Here is a 17,022-nt window from a genome sequence, read left to right as displayed (position 1 = left end):
ACGTCGAGAGATTGTGGTGTGTCATTCAGTAGAATCTTTTGTTTTGTAAAGCCTGTTTTTCGTGTCCTTTCCACGTTGAATTCTGAAATGTTCCAGTAAAAAGAAACTTTTAACAACCTCGACGTTTCGTTTGAGATTTCTGCTGGGAGTTAATGCATAATACTATATGCAGTAGTAGGCTTAGAACAAATAACAGATAATGCTAAGTTTAGAAACAGCCAGTGTAAGAGATTAAAAACTTGGGAAGTTTATTATTAACAAAGTTCTTTATTAACTACTACGTTAAATAAAACCGCCACTCTTTGGGATCAGTGAGGACGATTTTAATGTTTTTAAAATAAAAATTACTGGTCGTGTTTGATAAGCCAGAATAGTTAATAAATGTTATAGAAATTATAATAAGTAGAATGATTATCACAAAAAATAAAGTTTATTTCTAACGTTTCTATCAGCTTTACCAATGGAATGTGTAACGAACTTACTGTTATATATTTATTTTAATATCTTAGTCTGTTTCAGTTTAATATATATTTAGAAATGCATGCAACTTATGTTGTTAATCATTTATTGTAAAAGACCCGCTTATTCTCTAAATTTGTAGAAGAGTCTCGAATGTAAGAATCAAAAATATATGTTTTACGCTGTAAATGTTAAGATCAAATCAAAAACACCTCTTGCCTCCACCCACAAGTTCTAATCTGAAACACCGTATGCAACTGAATGTAACTTACAATGTGTTTAGTGTACACATTTGTTACCATTGCTGCTGTGCAATCTGTTATGTAGGGCCATCCTAAACTATTCAGCCATGTCATTACCACACGACCCCGGCATGACTAGATGGTTAAGATACTCGACTCGTAATCCGAGAGTCACGGGTTCGAATCCTCCTTACACTAAACATGCTCACTCTTTCAGCCGTGAGGGCATTATAAAGTACAGTCAATCCCACTATTCATTGGTAAAACAGTAGCCCAAGAGTTGACTGTGGGTGGTAATGACTAGCTGCCTTCTCTCTAGTCTTACACTGCTAATTAGGGACGTCTAGAGCAGATAGCCCTAGTGGAACTTTGCGCGAAATTCAAAAACAAACAAACGAAAGCAGTAACGTAACTTCGAATCTTGCTAAGTTAAATGTAGCAGTGTATCAACATAGAATTTATTGTCTTATTGTGGCCTCTCAGTGGCACAGAGATATATACGTCTGCGGACTCACACAGCTAAAAACCGGGTTTCGACACCCGTGATGGGTAGAGCACAGATTGCTCATTGTGTAGCTTTGTGCTTAATTTCAAACAAACAAATCGCTCACCTTGACCGTCGGTAAAATATTCAGCTGCAGACCAAGTAGAATACACATCGTTATTGTTTGTAAGTTTTGCGGGTTTGGCGTTTTATGTTTGTTTGTTTTTTAATTTCGCACAAAGCTACTCGAGGGCTATCTGTGCTAGCCGTCCCTAATTTAGCAGTGTAAGACTAGAGGGAAGGCAGCTAGTCATCACCACCCACCGCCAACTCTTGGGCTACTCTTTTACCAACGAATAGTGGGATTGATCGTCACATTATAACGCCCCTACGGCTGGGAGGGCGAGTATGTTTTAGCGCGACGCGGGCGCGAACCCGCGACCCTCGGATTACGAGTCGCACGCCTTACGCGCTAGGCCATGCCGGGCCTTTGGCGTTTTATGGCTCAAAGCAACTGTGCTATCTACGCTTATAATTTTGTAAAAACATTTATATATGAATCATTTGTAATAACAATTTCTATAGCTTTAATAATCGTTATTATAAATTTTGTTATTTGTTATGTTAAAACGAAAATTCTGTGTATCAATCTTTTTGACAAATATCATAAATTTAGTATATTATCGAGAATCAATTAACTTGTGCATTAAAATTAGAATTTCCGGCTATATCAAATCGTAATACGTAACATATTATAATACTTAACAAATTTTATACCAATAGTATGCAGGTGAAAAACGCGGAAAACGGAAAAGCAGATACGAATTACACAACTGTAGATAACCGTAATATGTTATATAACGTGTACTGGTATCACGTGTAAAGATAAATTACCGGGTGTTAAGATTTACAGATCCATACCATCGTGTTGTGTTATTTTTATAGAGTTAATATTTAACCTCTTGCGAAACACCAACGGACCTTTGCCACCAGTTGACTGCATAATCTCGTTAACTTTAAATTTTGTAGGTATAGCTGTTGATCACCAGTCCAGCTAAATCTAACTTCGCGTGTAGGGCGAAGAGTAGGTCTCTTCTGAGCGCCCTCTGTTGCTTTGCACCTCTTCTTGAGATGCAAAGTGTTAAATCGAAATACCTGCCACGAATTTTATCATTTTATTTTTAGTGTAAACTCCTCGTGATGTTATTAGCGATACAGAGATTTTCTCAAACAATAAAACGGAATTATAGTACAGACAGCAAAACCTGTCTAAGGCGGAATCGCACGGGACCGAGTACAATTTCCAGCTTAAGCAGGTTTTCCGGCTTAGACAGTGAACATGCAATTCCTTAATCATATATATTTTTGAACGGAACGTTATACTTGCTTGACTCAAGGGAAGTAAGACGTTTGTAAATAAAGTTATTATACTGTTTATGTTATATTTATTAGAATAATAAAACTAGACATTCAAAATATATATAAGTACACAAAATCTTAATCAAATTTATTTGAAGAAAGTGTCCAATTTCAACTGTTTCGTTTTTTTTAATGGGCTTTCTCATGTTAAAAGAGAACGTCAATTTTACAGCCTTTTTATGAAGTTCATTTTCCCCTTCATTTTTGCTTACAGTTTGATAGTGTTAATGTAACTTAACACTTGCGAAGAATATGAATTTCTATTTCCTCACTATCTTTTCCATTTTGTTCATCTTCTGAATCTCTCACACTGTTACCATCTTGCTTTTCTATTATAGATTTTAAATCAGTTTCTATTAAAACATTCTTGTCAACGTTCTCAGAATCATCTGCATCAATCTTCTCAATCAGAGTTTGGATTTCACTAGAATCGTCATAACAAACAACTTTAAAAAATGAGGGTATTTAATAGCTTTTTTAAAAAATTGAAGGTATTATGCAAATTTTAAAATTAGGGAAGATAGGAATTTATCTTTTTCGTGAGAATTATTTAAAGAGTAGAATTTTGTACTTAAAATACAAATATGTTTCTACAAATCATGAATCTAATTTAACTGCTAAAGTAATGACGACAGAATAAAAGAACATAATATATTTAACCAATACTTACTGTAACAAAATGTCTGAGAATATATTAGTATTGAAAGAAATTATTAATTAAACAATAAGTTATTAATATTTAAGCAAATTATTAATTAAATAAGAAATTAATATTTAGTCAGAAACATTTTTTCCACCTTACTCAGGTTCTGATCCTACTTGTTGATAGATGAGGTAGGTGAAAGATAGTTTTCCGTCCACGTTACGTCCGCCATATAGAGGGCCTTTGATAAGAGAAATCATAAGATAATGCTGCAAAATTTTGATATTTCCGGTTTGTACAGTTTTCCGCCCTCTGCAGTTTCCGGCTTAAACAGGTTTTACTGTATATATTTAATACCAGTTTCTCGTGATCTACAATATAAAATAAAAATAAACAAATTAATTTGTTACAACGAAAGGCTCAAGTAACTCACAAAGGACACCCACGATCACGACTTAGTGGGAGATTTAGTTTATTAGCGTGTATAAATTTATTATGTATTACTATTTAAAACGGCAGCTGTCGTTACTTGTTTACCCATTGTGAAAGGGTAGACATAGATGTGATCTTCTGCGATGACGCTGTCGTCTGTGTATTCCCTCATTGAATGTGTCTTACATGATCTGAAAATTCTGTGATGAAGCTACTCTCCAACGTAAAATCGATTACACTCCGAGTGTGGCCTTGTGTAAAACATTCTTTATACAGTATACGTCAGTCTGTTCTTGTTTTTTTCCCCAAACAGTTCTTTCTATCTTTTTATTTAGTTTGTTTGTTGTTGCATGAGTACTTTTTGATGAAAGCAAAATTGTCTAGTCGTGATTTTACATTTTCACTTCTATGTTGAAGGATTTTAATTGGGCTATTAGCGTTACGGATTATTATCCGAGACTTTTTCTTACTAATAAAGGAGGGGCTAAAGTTGCTCTATTAAGTTGGTTTATCCTGGGTGGTAATGGCACGATTTTCTTGTCAAAATCCACCACTATGGATAAGACGTAATCAGATTAATCCTTAATACGTTATGACACGATATTTACTCAAATATGGAAGCACATTATGCAAGTATAATAATAATTTAGAAAACAACGGTCTATAAACATAATAAAGTAATTTAATTTCTGGGTAGCGTAGCACATGTTTCAACAGGACATTTGTCTGCCAAAGTCGACCCTCCCCACATACACAAATAAATAAATCATTTTATTACGACAATAAATCGTTGTTTGATAACTTGTTATTATGAAACAATGTTCGTTGCCAAACTACATCAACACTGATGTGGTGTAACCGAAAGAATTCTGGGTAGTAACAGGTGACATTGTCGTCAAAGTTTATCAGTAGTGATCTCATCTAATCAGAAAGATCTTATATAATGATGACATGATGTTGTCATAAAGTCATAATCTTGAATAATGATGTTTGCTGTTACTCTAAGAATACTGATGTTATGTATTCAGATGAATCCTATGGCACGATATTTGTTGTCAAAGTCCATGAATAGTGTGATGTAATAAGGTGAATTCTCAATAATGATGACATGATGTTTGTTGTCAAAGGCCATAAATACCAACGTTGTTAAATCTGTTGAATATTTAGCCTTTTTTAAAGATGTATTTTAGTTCATCACGTATCATATGGATAGTGCTAGAAAAGTTGCACTTTCAGTAGATTCCGCCGATTTCATCAAATAGTTCCATGTTTAGCATTGAGTCTGGAATGTCAGAGAAACTTTAAAAGATATAGATAACATGTGGCTTCACTTATTAAAATTGGTATCATGGTATATTCTAAACGGGGTGATTCACCACTGTTGTTAGAATTATCAAGAGTGAACTAAATAGATGAAATGGGGTGTGCTAAAAAACAACTTAAATTTACTGGTCTAACGTAATTTCATACATTCCAAATATTTCATATGAACCTGCAGGACATCTCTGGGATCATGTAAGTGTGTTAACACTATGTTGTAAGAGACTTTACTTTGTTCCTAGTGCATGTATAATAATAAAAACAATATAATATCAGTGCTATTGTTCATTGCAAATTAATCAGAAATTATTGTTGAGGGTAACCTTCAATGTTGTTTCAAATTTAGTACAAGAAATTCCTTCTAGATCTATAGTCAACTTTATATTCATCAACAAGGTTTATGAAAAATTTTCGTACTATCGATCAGAGAGTCCACGGTTCGTGTCCCGGTGCCACAAAATACTTTTCATCATTTCGGGGCTATATGTGCGTTATAAGAGAGGCAGTTATCTGCTATTATTTGGTCAGAGTAGCGCAAGTGTTGGCGGTCGATGCTGCGTACTAGCTCTTGTAGTCGTTGTTTACATAGTAATTTATGCGTATAGATTTACTTTGAAACTTCCGTACAGGACTAGCCTGGCATGGCCAGGTGGTTAAGGCACTTGACTCGTAATCCGAGGGTCGCGGGTTCGAATCCTCATCGCACCAAACATGCTCGCCTTTTCAGCCGTGGGGGCGTTATAATGTTATGGTCAATTCCACTATTCGTTGGTAAAAGTAGCCCAAGAGTTGGCGGTGGGTGGTGATGACTAGCTGCCTTCCCTCTAGTCTTACACTGCTAAAATAGGGACGGCTAGCGCAGATAGCCCTCGAGTAGCTTTGTGTGAAATTCAAAACCCAAACTGTACATGACTTTTTTTTATCAGTCTTTCATCAATAAGTTCTTTAAAATGTGTTAGTAGTAAAGTTTTATTTTAAACAGAACTTTGCAGAAATTTAGAATATTGTCATCATTGTTCATTATCTTTCAAGATCCTGATATATTTTGTTCGAAAGCAGTCAAGTGCGTCAATTGAAAACATTTTGAGCATGCATGTCAATAAGTCACTTGAGAACTACAACTGACATAAAGTCGAAATTGATTAGAGTGTTTTGGACCACATTTTGATATAGGGTGGTATTATTAAGTAGTGTGAAACCATGTATAACGCAGGCCTGCGAATTTAAACTTAATAAAAGTTGTTACTGGTTTTGATAACGAATTTTCCATAATTCAGCAGATTTCGAAAATAATATTCATTTTTTTCTGTCGAGTAATGTTTTTTTTTTTTTTTTTACAAATTGGAGAGAAAAGAACTTAATTAGATGAAATTATTATTTCGTTTACCACATTGAACATTATTATTATTATGTTTTGGTTCTGGAACATTCGATAGGACTCTCACGTCGCTATTGGTGTAGAGAAAAGTGGTTGTCCACATTTTAAGAATAACAAGATGTGACCTGATTTTAATAAAAATGATTCACTTTTTTAAAAGTACATATGACATTTTGAGAAAAATCTTTATGTGATGAAGAAAATAGATATTTTCGGATTCAGCACAACGTAAAAATTTCAATACAATAAAATAATCGCACGCCTGTGTAATTTATTGCTTTTAAAAAGGTTATATGTAACTGCCTTTTCCGGGTCAAAATAATCGCACATTTTAGATAATAAAGATGTGTTTATATCGGCGACTTAGAATTTTTAAGACAGGGATATCCATTGCATTTAGTAGCATTATTTAACAAATGAATATGGATCAATCTGGAGACTAGGGCCAGACATAAATGGACCGTTGAAAGGCTGCAGGAAGGAATTTGCTTTAAACATGACAGTTTTAAGACGAAGCCTGTTACAATAAATACACGCTGAAGGGCTATTGTCAAGATGCATAGCTGCCAGACAGAGCTATTTTGGAGAGGCTCCAAAATCATTTTACTATAACGTATCAGTCTCTGTATGTATTCCTAATGAAAAGATTCTGTTCATCACTAACCTCATTTCTCATTGTCAAAGTTCATTATAATAACTCATTTTGATTAACACAGTCACTACACAAACAAACACAAAATCACAACTTTAACGTTTATAGAAATCCAAGTATGGATGGAGAAAACAACATAAGCAAATAATATTTACTGAACGTGTTTCGTAAAATAGAACTTCACTTCATCAGCTGTTGTTGTCGTCGAATCAATAATGTTATTGACACAATTAAATATAGAAGTCCTTTAATAATACCAGTGTGTGTATGTATGTATTTTGTTAGGTTGTTTATTAAACAGTGGTGCTATTCACATACCATGCAATTCTTCACAATGTGACAGATTAGGCTGTGTCTGATTTATTTATATTCTTTAATACATTACTTTATTGCTACCTGGGTTAACAGCTAGAGAACAACTTTGGCGTCGCTGTTTAAAAAAAACAAACAAACTTATTGGAGACTATTGCCCCTATAGTGTTATTCAACGTTGACAGGCATAGGAATGTACATTTAACTAAAAATAACTTGAGCAGTCTACCACCGGTGCCTTTCGAGCTGGCATGTGGTCGGTTTCCTTGCTACGTTGGTATAGAGTGAAGTCCACAGTTTGTTGCTGTGTAACATTTAAAGGCTTAACATTCTAGGTTCAACTTGAATCGAAGCATATCAGGTTATCTGCTTAATATTCTTTTGACTCGCATGTATCTTCAGGCACTTTGAGAAATATTTTATACAGTATGTGACATTTATTGTACAGTATATAAGTATACAACTGTTTAATTATAAGGAGGCTTTTAAAAACAAATCAACCATTTCCTGATAACTAGCAATGGAATATGAAGTTTCCCCATCTTTCTTTGTGTTTTGTTTTGTTTGAAGAAGATGAGACCCTAACCAACTGAGATACACGCGCGCAGAAGAGCAAAATAAGTCTAGAAAAATATTTACGACGAAAACAAAGTTAATGGAAAGCGTGTATTGTGTAAGACGATGATAAAAAGCTTTCTCTGTGTGTACAAACAGTATTTACTTAAATAATACAGACGTAATGTTTAATGTGTCGACAAATGGCAATGTCTTTTGTTTCGAGGCTTAGGGGGCGTCTGTCTTTCTCGTAAAAGTAATATTAATACTACGTGTATTTGTGTGTTTTCAAGGGAAACACTTCTGTACGACCTTGTTTGCTTAGTTTATTTTTTGCTAAACGTATCTTATTATATTTTTGTATTTTAACAATTTTTTATTACTTCAACAAGTGTGTGTACTTATGTATAATTTAGTCTCACTCGGTTCAAACCGTACCAAATCAAGCCAGTCATGGTCAGGTTGTTTGGGCGTTCGACTCGTAATTTGAGGGTTGCGGGTTCGAGTCTCCGTCACACCAACACTCTCACATTTTCAATCGCGGTGGCGTTATAACGTGCGGACAATTGCGGTGGGTGGTGATGACTAGCTAGCTGTCTTCTCTGTAGTTTTACATTGCTAAATTAGGGACGGCTAGCGCACATTGGCCTCGTATAGCTTTGCACGAAATTCAAAAAACAAACAAACCGTTCCAAAGCTAAATGTGTTTAATACAAAAATCAACAAGAAATTCTGCATTAAAAAATTATCATATAAGAAATTGTTTTAACATAAAAGCATACACTTAAATATATATATATATAAGTTAAATAAAATTGGCATAATTAAGATGAATAATAAACAGCCCTTTCACACGGATCGTGGAGTGAGGGTATTGCAGTCCGGGCCTGTGTGTGTGTGTATGTATGTTTCTGTGTTTGTATGCGTGCATAACTCAAAAACTAATGATCAATGTACACGAAAATTTTACACAAGATGGGAAATCAGTAAAAAACAGTTCTTCCGAAATTTGTTTCGGTTCCCTACTGGGATCCGCAATCTGAATCAATTTGAAGAAATCATTTATTTATTTTTTATGAGGAGATAGGATATTTTTAGGGCTTGAGGTTAATAACTCTGTGAACTGTGACCTGATTTGTATCAAATTTCATGGGCATATTAAGGCCGAGACTCCTCACCACATTACCAAAAATGATCCGAATCGTTGACCATTCTGGATCTGAGAAGGATTTTCTGAATCTTCGAAAATAAGCGACGGAGCAAGAGGATTCAGTCTCTGTGATTGCAGATATCGAAACTCAATCTTTAAGAATTAAAATAAACCTTCAGAAATACTGCTGAGTTATTAGGGGTGGATGGAGCTTTATTATTTGCAAATTATTTTTTAAAGTACGAATATTTTAATTATTTATTCAAATTCGAGGTTTTAAACCATTCGGCTTTATAACAACTGCCTCTCTCCCCTCATTAATCCCGAATATGTCCGAATACATATTTTCGACACGATTAATGGTGTCGTGAACGGGTTGTTCAATCGGACAGAACTCTAAAAGGTCTAACAGAAAAAATAAGCCAAACCTTTCATATTAATGTGCCATAAATTGAACTATGTATTTTAAGGTCGTCAGTTTGTAGGACAACAACCGATAAAAACGGTTTTAGATTATTAAGCATTAGGTTTATACCGCATTTTCCAAACTTTGAAAAACGGCGCCCCCACAACTTAGCAATCGTTTCGTTTCGTCCAACCCTTTCATACTAAATCAGTTTTCACAAGTGATTATGGCAAAATCGGTATTTTCTTCTTCCCGTTTTTAATAATTTCTTTAACATGAAAAAAATTGCTACTAAGGAGTAATTGAATAGGATAAAACTTTGAGGGCAAAATAATGTTTGTTTATCTCAAAACTTCTCGTTCTTAGGTCTGTAGTTTATGGTTTTTCTGCCATAAAATGTAGTTGTTTCTGCCATAAAATGTAGTTGTTTCTGCCATAAAATGTAGTTGTTTCTAAACTAGCTATGGAACCACACTGAACAAGAGATGATAATAAGTCGGAAATTGAAGTCCCCGGATTAGTGTTGATATAAAAAGTTAGAAAAAAAAACAATGGGACTTCATTTGTGAAGGCCCCCCGCTAGTACAGCGGTAAGTTTACGGATTTACAACGCTAAAATCAGGGGTTCGATTCCCTTTGATCGGCTCAGCAGATAGCCCGATGTGGCTTTGCTATACGAGAAAAACATTCATTTGCGAGATGAAAAGAACACCTAATTCGAAAACAAAACAAATTATAGTTTTGTTTTGGAATTTCGCACAAAGCTACTCGAGGGCAATCTGTGCTAGCGGTCCCTAATTTAGCAGTGTAAGACAAGAGGGAAAGCAGCTAGTCATCACCACCCACCGCCAACTCTTGGGCTACTCTTTTACCAACGAATAGTGGGATTGACCGTCACATTATAACGCCCCCATGGCTGAGAGGGCGAGCATGTTTGGCGCGACCGGGATGCGAACCCGCGACCCTCAGATTACGAGTCGCACGCCTTAACACGCTTGGCCATGCCGGGCCAACACATTGTAAGTACATTGTGTTTTTTTAGTCAGCTATCATCGGCATACACACACGCACACACACACACACACACGGAAATCCATTACTCTTTTAAATCTCAAATTGGCTTTCTGTAATGAAATAATTATGCGTACATATAAGTAAATAATAAACAATGTTAAATTATTAATCGGTGTGTTTACGTGTTCATTAGAAGGTGATTTTTACGTATTCGGTATGTTTACATATTTAGCGTTAAAGACGAAACAGTGGGCCGGGCGTGGCCTGTTGTTGTTGTTGTATATTTTTTCTGTCAGTTCAAAATTAGGGCGCAGCTCGCCTCTTTGTAGTTTTTATATTTCATAGCGTGATACAAAACTCGCTGTCCTGACTGGTTTCTTTGTTTCTGAATTTCCCGCAAAGCTACACAAGGACTATTTGTGCTTGTCACCCCATCGCCGAGTCTTGGGCTACTTTCTTACCAACATGTAGTGGAATTGATCGTCACATTATAACACTCTAACCACTTGGCCATGCCGTCTGTCCTGACTGGAGTTGAAGGAACTTTTTTTTTTTTAGTAATTACATAGTTGTTGTTTTTTGTCCCACTAGTTTCGTCTGTAAACCATGATTTGTGAATAAGCCTGGTTTATTTTCTATTTCCTGTTATCCGTTGGTTGATATTTATCTTTCACAATTACTGGCCATATTTCTAAATGTTTGTACATTAGTTAAGAAATATTTTCCAATAATATTTTTACTAGTGTAAAATTTATTATAAGTTATTTAATTATCTATTCCTGTGCAATTGACCACATGTATTTACAGAATATATAATGTTACATTAACAAGTTTGGATTTATATAAAAATATAGAGCTTGCTTAGAAAGCCGAGTGAGATATAGAAATTTGGGAACATTCATCTATTCTAGTGAACGATGCAATTCTTATTATAAAATTTGGTTGACAGCTACATGAACTCTCAGTTGTGTAGCTTACGTGTTTTTTGTTGTAGTTCACAAATTTCCTACGCGTACTGCCACAGGTAGAGTAAGGTGTTTGGTGTTCTTTCTGCTTTGTTTTTTGTTTTTTTTCGTTAACAGTTGTAATTCAAGATGTTTACCAGAGTCAGGTTGTGCCTAAGACGTACAAGTTCAATCAAATTGGCATGGATACCTGCTGAGCATGTTTTTCAATGTCTAGACTGTATTACAGAGAGCATCGCCCACAGTGTAATTGTTGAAACAGTGTTATCAGCTGGGAATTGTGCAGTATACTGTGCATGAATTAGAGGAATCTGTTTGTTTCGTACATAAGTACTGACTCGCACTGTTGGCTTCTTGCCGTACTGTGACGCTGTAGTCCTGACCTTAGTAGGTGGTCCAGGGGCCACGACTTTGATATGTGGATCGCAGCACCCCCCTATTCAAAGTTCTTTGAGAATCTGCTGTTGAGTACAGATATTTTGCTATTCAATTATCGAATTTATAAAGCTGCACTTCCTAAACGACGTGGCATTTTTTCCCGTGGTCGTTATATAAGGCTGGTCATCCATACCGTATTTCCAGCTCTCTCTTTGGTGCTTAGAATTAAGTAGCTCTTGGCAAAATATAATTGGAGAAAAATATGCTCGACTATAGCTTTTTACTCTTTTATGTCTACCCTAAATAACATTACCCCCCCTTCTCTCTCTCTTTCAATGTTGTCATCTACACAGCCGAAAGTTAGCTGTGCTGAGTGATCATTTTCAATGTTCTGGTGCAGTAATAAACAAAGAAACAGTAAAGATAAAGACATTAAACAACAACTTACAAAGTGCTTGAGGTCAGTCGAATATTAATAAAACCACAAGCTTTCTTGTGTCTTCTACTGTCATCAAATTCATTACATTTGGAAAATAAAACCTTTTCTTGGATTCACTTTTATTTTTGCTTTAAAACGTCAACTTTTCGTTACACACAAATGTGCTATTTTTATAAAAACAAGACAAAAGGATAGTATTTACCACCGATAAATGTTGTTTTCTATTCACCATTCAAAATAATCCTAAACTCTAAACTTATAAGCACAATGTGTGCTTTTGGGTTTAATTTTTTTTTTACAAACAATGTATATTTAACAGATTTTATGTGCCATGTCCCCTAGTGGCACAGCGGAATGTCTGCAGACTCACCCAGCTAAAAACCGGTTTCGATGCTCGTGGTGGGCAGAGCACAAGATACACTATTGAGTAGTTTGTGCTCAATTCCAAACAAACAAATTTTACGTGGCTAAACTGTAGGGTTATTTGAGGTATACAGGAATGATTCATCGTAACTGTGTGCTGTATTAAAGGCAATTTGTCAAAAAATAAGTAAAAATAATTGAGGCTAGACTTAACTATTAATGTTGCAGTAGTCGATGGCCTTTTCTATTTCATATAAAATTATACCATGTTACGTGCGTCCCATGTGTAATACAGCTTTGATAAAGGTATATTTATTAAGTGTGGTTACCCTGTTATGTTTTGGGTTGAGGAATAATTCGTGAGCGTTTTTTCAAGTTAAATAAATATATTCATAAATGAAACGCTTTCGCAAAATATTTCATGTCATTTGGTAGATAATTTTTTGCTCTAATAGATGGTGTGTTTGATTTTCATATGTCTTTAATTTTTGCTTTCATTTTCAGCTCATTAAATGGAATGTCAAGTGGACAAAATCGAGCATTTTCGACACCATCTGCTTTTCGCATTTAATTTCTTGCAATTTCGTTTAAAACAATGCATACTGTATACCTAGGTATTACATGAAATAAAGTATCATAATAAATGTTTGGGTGTAATGTGTTCATGCATTGAAGTATTGTATAGTCTTGCATGTAATGCTTGAATGAAATGATTTAAAAACGCTCACGAATTATTCCTCAACCTAATATATACCTTTTCGCAGCGAGTGCACTCGCGTGAGTACAACGCTCTATAACATTAGCGATGGGCAAAGGTATGTTTTATACTACAACTAGCGTCTAACCCGTCAAAATTGACGGGGAAAACACTACAACCGTTGTTCGCTCTTCTATGTAAAGTGTTTTCTCAGCCCAAACGAGCCGTTTTTGCATATAAATTTCTCAACAAGTGGGTTTCTCGTCATCACTGACTACAACCCCCAACCCGTAGTATACCGTAACTTAACATTGCATAGGTAACTAAAATAAATACATTTTGCTAAAATATGCGTGACTAACAGAGGGACCCATCAGTGGTAAGCGGTATGTCTGCGAACTTACAATGCTAGAAACCGATTTTCGATACCCGTGGTGGGCATAGCGCAGATAGCCCATTGTGTAGCTTTATGTTTAATTACAAACGAACAAACCAGCAAAGAGGCAGAAAATTGCAGTTAAACGTCGGTAACTCCCTTTTTGAGCCAATCAAAATTAATGTCGTTCATGAGATGAATTCGTGACGAATTCATGGAATAATTATTGGTAAAAATCAGTTAGATTAACAATTTCTAATATATAGAAAATTCTATGCGTATTGGTAACACTACATTCCAAAAATGTCTTCTATGTCGTGTTACTTAGTAACAAAAGTATAACCTAATATTCTTGTTAATTTATCTGTCTACAGATATACAGATAGTATAAAATGAAACATACAAACAACAAAACTGTAAAACTGTTTGTCGGTTTCTTAATTTAGAGTCTCCACTGACTAAAAAGGTTTGTGTTTGTTACAAACGTTGTTGATATAACAAGAAATAGGTTTATGCACTTAGCTCTTGGCCAAATTGTTCCACACTACATCTTTACTTAAGGCTTATTGTACTAACACTCACTACACTTATAAAGTTTCACGACGCTAACCTCACATCCCCTAACGCTCTCGTCACTAAAAATGTAATGGACAGACGGTAATCGAACCATTATATCTAGATAAATGCATTTTGGCTTTTATACCCCCTCTCCATTTCGAGAAATCAAGCGTGACGTGACACACACTGGCTTATAAATAGGTATTTACTTAAAAGTTACTTGGACCTGAAAAGTAAGTTTATTAAGTGTTCAAAGTTATGTTACGATATTACAGCATTAAACATCACAGGTTCTGTTATACAAGTTGGTATTAATGTTGGGCACGGTAATTAGAATGTCACGCCCATTTGTTTTCTGTGGTAACTTGTGTTAAAGATATCCAAGTACTTTTGTTCTTCATTAATTTGAGATGAGCAACATTCATCGAATTGTCAGTTATTATTATTTGCTAGTAATACACATTGAGTATTACATACAATATTAAGTTATGCACAGAAACGTCATAAAGGTGAAAAGTAGAATGACTGTATGGATATACATACATACATAGGCATTGATTAGGGTTGAGGACTACATTGACTTCATGTACACATAAGTAATGAAATTAGTTGAAGAACTAAATTAATGGGCCCGGCATGGCCAGGTGGTTACGGCGCTCGACTCGTAATCTGAGGGTCGCGGTTTCGAGTCCCCGTCACACCAAACATGCTCGCTCTTTCAGCCATGGGGCGTTATAATGTGACGGTCACTCCCATTATTCGTTGTTAAAAGAATAGCCCAACAGTTGGCGGTGGATGGTGATGACTAGCTGCCTTCCCTCTAGTCTTACACTGCTAAATTAAGGGCGACTAACGCAGATGGCCGTCGTGTTAGCTTTGTGCGAAATTCAAAGCAAAACAAACCAACCAAATTAATGTTTTAAACTTACGTTACACTTTAGTTATGTGATAATTTATCATGTTTTCAGTTACACGAGGTTTTCTTCTTGAAGTAAAGGCTATTAAGGTATTATTTAAATAGTTGGTCTATTTTTGGCCTGGCATGATCTAATGGTTAAGACACTCGACTTTGAAACTGCGAATTGCAGAATCAAACCCGACCGCCGAACATGTTTCCCTTTCAGCCGTGGGACGTTACATTATGAGAGTCAATCTCACTATTGTTTAGTAAATTAGGGACAGCTAACACAGATAACCAAGAACAGCTTTACACGAATTTCTACAAATGGTCATTAGACTATATGTGTATACATGTATTTATATCTTTTTAAATTTAAAGCATTTAATCAACAAAGGAATGACAACAAAAATACACCAAATAACAGTCTCAGATCTGGTCAGTGCAAATTGAATCGAAGCAAGAACACTATAACATTAATAGCAAATTTGAGTTAATGTAACCACGTCGATTAAGGGGAATAGTATCTGTACACCATCTCTAATTGTAGGATTAAATGATGTCAATCAGCTGTTATCTGTACACCATCTCTGATTGTAGGATTATATGATGCCAATCAGCTGTTATCTGTACACCATCTCTGATTGTAGGATTATATGATGCCAATCAGCTGTTATCTGTACACCATCTCTGATTGTAGGATTATATGATGCCAATCAGCTGTTATCTGTACACCATCTCTGATTGTAGGATTAAATGATGTCAATCAGCTGTTATCTGTACACCATCTCTGATTGTAGGATTATATGATGCCAATCAGCTGTTATCTGTACATCATCTCTGATTTTAGATTAAATGATGTCAATCAGCTGTTATCTGTACACCATCTCTGATTGTAGTATTATATGATGCCAATCAGCTGTTATCTGTACACCATCTCTGATTGTAGGATTATATGATGCCAATCAGCTGTTATCTGTACACCATATCTGATTGTAGGATTATATGATGCCAATCAGCTGTTATCTGTACACCATATCTGATTGTAGGATTATATGATGCCAATCAGCTGTTATCTGTACACCATATCTGATTTTAGATTAAATGATGCCAATCAGCTGTTATCTGTACATCATCTCTGATTTTAGATTAAATGATGTCAATCAGCTGTTATCTGTACACCATCTCTGATTGTAGTATTATATGATGCCAATCAGCTGTTATCTGTACACCATCTCTGATTGTAGGATTATATGATGCCAATCAGCTGTTATCTGTACACCATATCTGATTGTAGGATTATATGATGCCAATCAGCTGTTATCTGTACACCATATCTGATTGTAGGATTATATGATGCCAATCAGCTGTTATCTGTACATCATCTCTGATTTTAGATTAAATGATGCCAATCAGCTGTTATCTGTACATCATCTCTGATTTCAGATTAAATGATGTCAATCAGGTGTTATCTGTACACCATATCTGATTGTAGTATTATATGATGCCAATCAGCTGTTATCTGTACACCATCTCTGATTGTAGGATTATATGATGCCAATCAGCTGTTATCTGTACACCATATCTGATTGTAGGATTATATGATGCCAATCAGCTGTTATCTGTACATCATCTCTGATTTTAGATTAAATGATGTCAATCAGCTGTTATCTGTACATCATCTCTGATTGTAGGATTAAATGATGTCAATCAGCTGTTATCTGTACATCATCTCTGATTTTAGATTAAATGATGTCGATCAGCTGTTATCTGTACACCATCTCTGATTGTAGGATTATATGATGCCAATCAGCTGTTATCTGTACACCATCTCTGATTGTAGGATTATATGATGCCAATCAGCTGTTATCTGTACACCATC

The 17,022-nt window shown here is 35.3% G+C and overlaps 1 protein-coding gene and 1 long non-coding RNA gene across 7 annotated transcripts in view; one reads left to right on the top strand and one right to left on the bottom strand.

The window, feature by feature from the left end:
- Nucleotides 1–17,022, top strand: part of LOC143250989 (uncharacterized) — a 131,997-nt gene that overhangs the window by 39,774 nt on the left and 75,201 nt on the right. The window lies entirely within an intron of this gene.
- LOC143250991 (uncharacterized) overlaps nt 2,549–17,022 on the bottom strand; it is a 29,624-nt gene continuing 15,150 nt past the window's right edge. For both annotated transcript variants that reach the window (XR_013028458.1, XR_013028457.1), the window contains 2 exons: nt 3,407–3,618; nt 2,549–3,028 (listed from right to left, as the gene is read on the bottom strand). This is a non-coding gene — a long non-coding RNA (uncharacterized LOC143250991). The remainder of the gene's footprint in view (nt 3,029–3,406; nt 3,619–17,022) is intronic.

This window comes from Tachypleus tridentatus, chromosome 5 (genome assembly GCF_004210375.1).
Source record: "Tachypleus tridentatus isolate NWPU-2018 chromosome 5, ASM421037v1, whole genome shotgun sequence".
In the NCBI taxonomy this organism is placed as follows: domain Eukaryota; kingdom Metazoa; phylum Arthropoda; class Merostomata; order Xiphosura; family Limulidae; genus Tachypleus; species Tachypleus tridentatus.
The sequence above is the reverse complement of the archived record's forward strand: the minus strand, read 5'-3'. Positions and strand labels throughout refer to the sequence as shown.